Genomic DNA, 6,234 nt, shown 5'->3' with positions numbered 1-6,234 from the left:
GATGGGAACAGCAGCAGGGCAGCGGGAGCAGCTCCAGGCTCACAGAGGATCAGCGGCTCAGTCCGGACTTTGAGGAAAAAAAGCACCCAAATCTAATAATAACAATAATAATAATAATAATAATAACGGGCCTCTCAAGGGCTTGGGCGCTTTCCAGGTCTCGCTGCCATAAAACTAAAATTAGTTTTGTTGCAGAAGCCTCCAGTAAAAAAAAAAAAAATAAAACAAAACAAAACAAAAAAAGGGAACCGGAGCAATAAAGGCAGGGAAGGTGTTGTGGAAGCAGAGCAGGACCCGACACCTCGGAGGAGGATTTGGAGCAGGAGCTGCCTCTGCTCACAGGACCCTGTGCCCAAGGGAGTGCTGGAGCATTTGCACCCTGGTTTGGGACATTTTGGGGCCGAATTTAGGGATTTAGGGAGCCTTGCTTGGCAGGCACCCGGCCAAGGGCCCCTCCTCTCGCCAGGCTGGTGGTGGGAGCAGCAGGAAGACGAGGGGACACGGGAGCAGGTGGAGAAGGCTCAGGGTGGGACATCTCCCAGCTGTCAACCCCCCTCCAGGTGCCCCATTCCCAGGAAAAACCCAGCTTGGAACCCCCAAAAGTTGGGAAGAGAAGCTGACTCAATGCAACGGTGTGTTAAACCAACAGGAATAGCTCCAATCCATCATTTTTTGCTGGATTTCACCCTGCTGGCACCAGAGGGGACGTCCCCCCCTCTGCCACACGCTGGTCCTGAGGCTTTTTTTTGGGGGGGGGAGCAGCTGGGATTTGGAACCACAAAAAAAAATCCCTGATGGGGTCTTGGGGTGAGCTGGGGCACCGTGGTGTGGCCAAAAGGATGGATTCTGCTCCCGTGTCTTCCTCGGGGCTCCTCCGGCTCCGCCGGTGCCGTCCCACGTCACTGCTCGGCCCTGGAAATGTGGTTCCAATAGGTTTTTCCCTAATGCTTTCCATTTCTCCAGCCCTCTCTGCTGTAACAGGAGCTGGAGCTGTCCAGAAGAATGCCTACAATGCAGAAAGGGGGGGAAAAAAAAAGATGGAAAAATTCCCTCCTCAAAGCTGGAGCAGGATCTCATCCGGCTCCTTCCTCCTCCTCCCACGTGTTAGTTCATATTCATATTATTATTAATATTAATAATAATAACAACCCGTGTGCAACATCTGTCAGGGAGGATTTGGGGGGTGGCTTTTGCCTCTCTGGAGCTGCAGCTTTGCTGTTCCAAACCCGGGAGAGGAGGGGTTGGGAAAAGGGGAGGTTTGGAAACACGAGGAGATGTTTAAAATCGTGTGACAGAGGCGAGGATGAGTGGGGGGTTCTCCAGCTCCAGGATCCCGCTGGGGAGGAGTTGTTTTCCCAGTTTATCCAGGGGAATTGTGTTTAAAGCCGTGGTTTTCTTCCCATTGGAAAGAGGGAATGGGGTTGGGAAGAGGGAATGGGGTTGGGAAGAGGGAATGGGGCTGCCACGTGTTCCCCTCCTGGGCTCGGAGGGGAGGGGGGAGAAAAGGGAAAAGAAGGATAAAAAGGGGGGAAGAGGAAAGGGAAAAAGAGGGGAAGAGGAAAGGGGAAAAGGAAAGGAAATGAAAAGAAGGAAAGAGGGGAAGAAAAAAGGGTGAAAAGGGAAAAGGAAGTGGGAAAATAGGAAATTAAAGGAAGGAAAGGGGGAGAGAAAAATGGGGTAAAGGGAAAAAGGAGAGGGGGGAAAAGAGGGAAAAGGGAAAAAAGGAAATGGAATGAAAGGAAGGAAAGGGGGGAAGAAAAAGGGGGAAAAGGGAAAAGGAAGTGGGAAAATAGGAAATTAAAGGAAGGAAAGGGGGAAAGAAAAATGGGGTAAAGGGAAAAAGGGGAAAAGGAGAGAGGGGAAAAAGAGGGAAAAGGGAAAAAAGGAAATGGAATTAAAAGAAGAAAAAGGAGGAAAGAAAAATGGGGTAAAGGGGAAAAGGGTAAAAGGAAAGAGGGGAAAAAGAAGAAAAGGGAAAAAAGGAAACGGAATGAAAAGAAGAAAAAGGGGGAAGAAAAATAGGAAAAAAGAAAAAGAAGAAGAAAAGGAAAAAAAGGGGAAATGCAAAAAAATGAAAGGGAAAAATGGTGAGAAAGGGAAAAGGGGGGAAAGTGAAAAAAAGGGGGAAAGGGGGGAAGAAAAAAGGGGAGAGAGGAGAAAGAGGAAAATAAAAAAGGGTTATGGAAGGGGAAAATGAAAAAAGGGGAGAAGGGAGAAAGGAGGGATGGAAAAAGGGGGAAGGAAGAAAGGGTTAAAAGGAAAAAGGAAATGAAAAGAAGGAAAAAGGGAGGAAGAAGGAAAAAGGGGGAAATGCAAAAAAGGGGAAAAGGATGAAAGGGCAAAAGAAAAAAGGGAAAAAGATAAAAAAGGGGGAGAAAGGAAAAGGGGGAAAGGAAAAGAGGGAAAGAAAAAAGGAGGGAAGGGGAAAAGGAGGGAAAGGAAAAAGGGGAAAGAAAAAAGGGGAGAAAGGAAAAAGGGAGAAAAGAAAAAAGGTAAAGAAAAAAAGGAAAAAGGGGGAAGAAGAAAAAAGGGAAAAATAAAATAAAAAAAGGATAAAAGGGAAAAAAGAAAAAGAGGGAAAAGGGGGGAAAAAAAGAAGGGAAAAAAAAGATACAAAGGGGGGGAAAGGCAAGCAGGAGCCTTGTTCCCGTGCTGGGAGCAGAACTCCCTCAGCCCAGCCCGGATTATCCCGTTTTCCTGCCGGAATTGTCGGGCCCCGGGCCCGGCTGCAGAAGTGGATGCAATGCATCTGTATTTTGGATACTCTATTTATTGGAAGTAACTTATGTTATTTATTTGGGCCCCTCCCGCGCCCTTTTGTACGTTATTTATTGACCCCGCGGGGCCGAGGGCAGGGGACTTTTGTTGTACCATTTATTCCGAATTTTGGAGGGGTGGGGGGAGGGAAATAATAAATAATAATAATAAAAAAAAAAGCTGTTTGATATTATTTTTGTTAAACAAAGCGGAACTCGGGTGTGAGCTGTTCCAAGTGGAAATAAAAGGAGGATTCCGTGGATTTTTCGCTGGGAATTGTCGTTCCTGGGGGTTGAGGGATGTTCGGCCCCGCCCCCCTCTCCCGGGATGGGGATGGGCAAGGAAAAGGGGAATTTGGGGAATTTTGGGGAATTTTGGGGAATTTTGGGGAAAGGAGCTTCCAGTTGGGTTGGGTCTAAGTGAGACAATTCTGGGAAAATCACGTGGAAGGGAAAGGGAAAGGGGAAGGGAAAGGGAAAGAGAGAAAAATAAAAAGGGAAAGGAAAAGAAGAGGAGAAAAAAAAATAAAAAGAAAAAGAAAAAGGAAAAGAAAAAGAAAAAGAAAAGAAAAAGGAAAAGGAAAAGAAAAAGAAAAGGAAAAGAAAAAAGGAAAAGAAAAGAAAAGGAAAAAGAAAAAGGAAAATGAAAATGAAAATAAAAAAAAAAGGAAAAATAAAAATAAAAGGAAAATGAAAATGAAAATAAAAAGAAAAGGAAAAATAAAAATAAAAATAAAAATAAAAATAAAAATAAAAATAAAAATAAAAATAAAAATAAAAATAAAAATAAAAATAAAAATAAAAATAAAAATAAAAAAGAAAAAGAAAGGAAAAGGAAAAGAAAAAGAAGAGGAGAAAGAGAAGAAGAAAAAAAAGAAAAAGAAAAAAAGGAGAAAAGCAAAGAAAAGAAGAAAAAAGAAAAGGAAAAAAAGGAGGAAAATAAAAAGAAAAATAGGGGGAAAAAAGGTTTTGATAAGATCGGCCAGAAGAACAGTTCCACTTGCTCCTGGGGCAGCAGCTCCGTGGTCAAAAACACTATTTTATTTTTTTAAATTTTATTTTATTTTATTTTATTTTAATTTTATTTTTTATTTATTTTATTATTTTATTTTTTATTTTATTTTACAAGGAAAACACCTCCCAGGCCCAGCTGGGCTCTCACCGTTTTGCCCCTCGGGTCAGTGCTGGGGCTCAGCGTTTTTTTGGGGTGAAATGTTGCCCTTTCCAGTCTCCCATCCCCAATCCCACCCCCCCGGTCCCACCCCAGCCCCTTCTCCCTGTTCCTGCTTCCCAGGAGATTCCCCTGGGAGAGGAGTCAGAGCCAACCTGTTTGAGCCCCATTTCAGCAGCGTTTGACCCCATCCCATAAATTAATAGGATTAAAGGTGCATCGTCCCCATTTAACACGTGCCACCCCCAGTTAACACACCGATTACCCCTAATTAACAGCAATTACCCCCAATTAACACCCTATTACCCCTTTTAAGACCCATCACCCCCATTTAACACTTATTTTGGCGTTTGAGGCGCAAGGAAATGCCCGAATCCCGTCCTTCAACACACCATCCCCAGCCAGAAAAATATGATTTATTTTATTATTCACTCAAAAATAGGTTCAAACCACCCCGTGCCCACACGAGAACGGGTATAAATTCCCGGATTTCTTGGAAAACCCCCCCATTTCAGGCAAAGCCAAGGCCCTGCGGGGCTTGGCACCGGATAACAGGGAACAACCAGAGGGGGGAAGAGACAAAAAGAAGGAAAGGTTTATCGTGGTTTTTTGGGAATGGAAAAAAAGGTCTGTTTATATTCCCCCCTCGTGCCACCCAGAGTCCTGACAGCCTCGGCCGAGTCAAACATTCCCGCTTTTGTAAATATTTTAGGAAGAATCTTTGGAGAGTCATAAATCTCCGGGAGAAGGAACCCAAAGGAAAGCCCAAATCCCGCTGCCAGCCAGTCCAAAAATGAATAAATAAATATTTAAAAATAAAAAATAGGGACAAAAAATGTAGTTTAATGACCGAAAGGGGAAAAAAAAAAGGCTGCTTGGAAAATCTGAGCACAAAGGAAAATAAATCAGAATGAAAACAGCGGTTGCAGGGAAAAAAATGTGAAGTTGGGATGAGCTGGGCTGGGATCAGGGATGATTTGGGGTGTGATTTCTTGGAGATGAGGTGTGGGCTGGCAACTTTCATGGTGTAAGTGGTAAATTTTTGTTGCTTTAAGTCAAGGGTTTTCATTTAAGCCCCAGCTTAAAAATGGCAGCTCCCAGGTGATGTTCTGGATCCCTGTGGAAAAGGGAATAATGCAGGAAATGGGATGCTCGGAGTGTTCAACCCCCCTCGCTCACTTGGAGCTTCTCAAAATTACTTCCCAGTAAGAAAAACCAGTTGGAGCTTCTCCAAATGACTTCCCAGTAAGGAAAAAACGAGGGGAATATAAACCCAGCCCGACATCCAACCAGAAAACACGGAACAAAAGCGGAGACGAGCGTGGGGTTTGCAAGTCTTCAGAAAAACCCAACCCCGAACCATCGAGGTGGCGATTCCTCTCCCAAAACTCGGCAGTGGATCCAGAAATTCCTCAGCCAAGAGGTGATTTTTTTCCCCCAATATTGGCAATGGATCCAAAAATCCCTCAAGCAAGAGGTGGTTCCTCCCCCAGTATTTGGTGGTGGATCCTGGTTTTACCACAGAGACACCAGGCCTGGGAGGCCTTTGCCTCCATCTTGTTTTGGTCGCCATCTTGTTTTGGCCGCCATCTTGTTTCGGCCGCCATTTTGTTTTGGCCACCATAATATAAATATATATAATAGAAATACATCTAATATAAATATAAATAAGTCTATAGATACACTCTAAATATATGCCACATAAATATATAAATATATACTATATAAATAAATATATTGTATATAAATAAATATAAATACATATAATATAAATGTGTATAGATATACCATAAATATATGCTATATAAATATATAAATATATACTATATAAATAAATGAATGCTATATAAATATAAATACATATAATATAAATAAGCGTATAGAGACACTATAAATACATGCCACATAAATATATATATACTATATAAATAAATGCTATATAAATATAAATACATATTATATAAAGTCTATAGATACACTATAAATATATGCTATATAAATATATAAATATATACTATATAAATAATTAAATGGTACATAAATAAATGATATATATATGCTAGATTAATATCTATAGCATATATACATATATACATGTATATATTTTATATACATATAAATTAACAGATACAATATATAAATTTTATATTCTAGTCTAGTTTTAATGTCTAGTTTTACACGTATATTTTTGTATAATTTATTTTTGTATCTATATATAATTTTTGCAAATATATAATTTACATCCATATAAAATACCATACAGAGCTTATGTAGATTTTATATGTGTACATTTTTCTGTCTGTATAA

Source organism: Pseudopipra pipra, chromosome 27 (genome assembly GCF_036250125.1).
Source record: "Pseudopipra pipra isolate bDixPip1 chromosome 27, bDixPip1.hap1, whole genome shotgun sequence".
NCBI classification, from domain to species: domain Eukaryota; kingdom Metazoa; phylum Chordata; class Aves; order Passeriformes; family Pipridae; genus Pseudopipra; species Pseudopipra pipra.
This window is presented reverse-complemented; position numbering follows the sequence as displayed.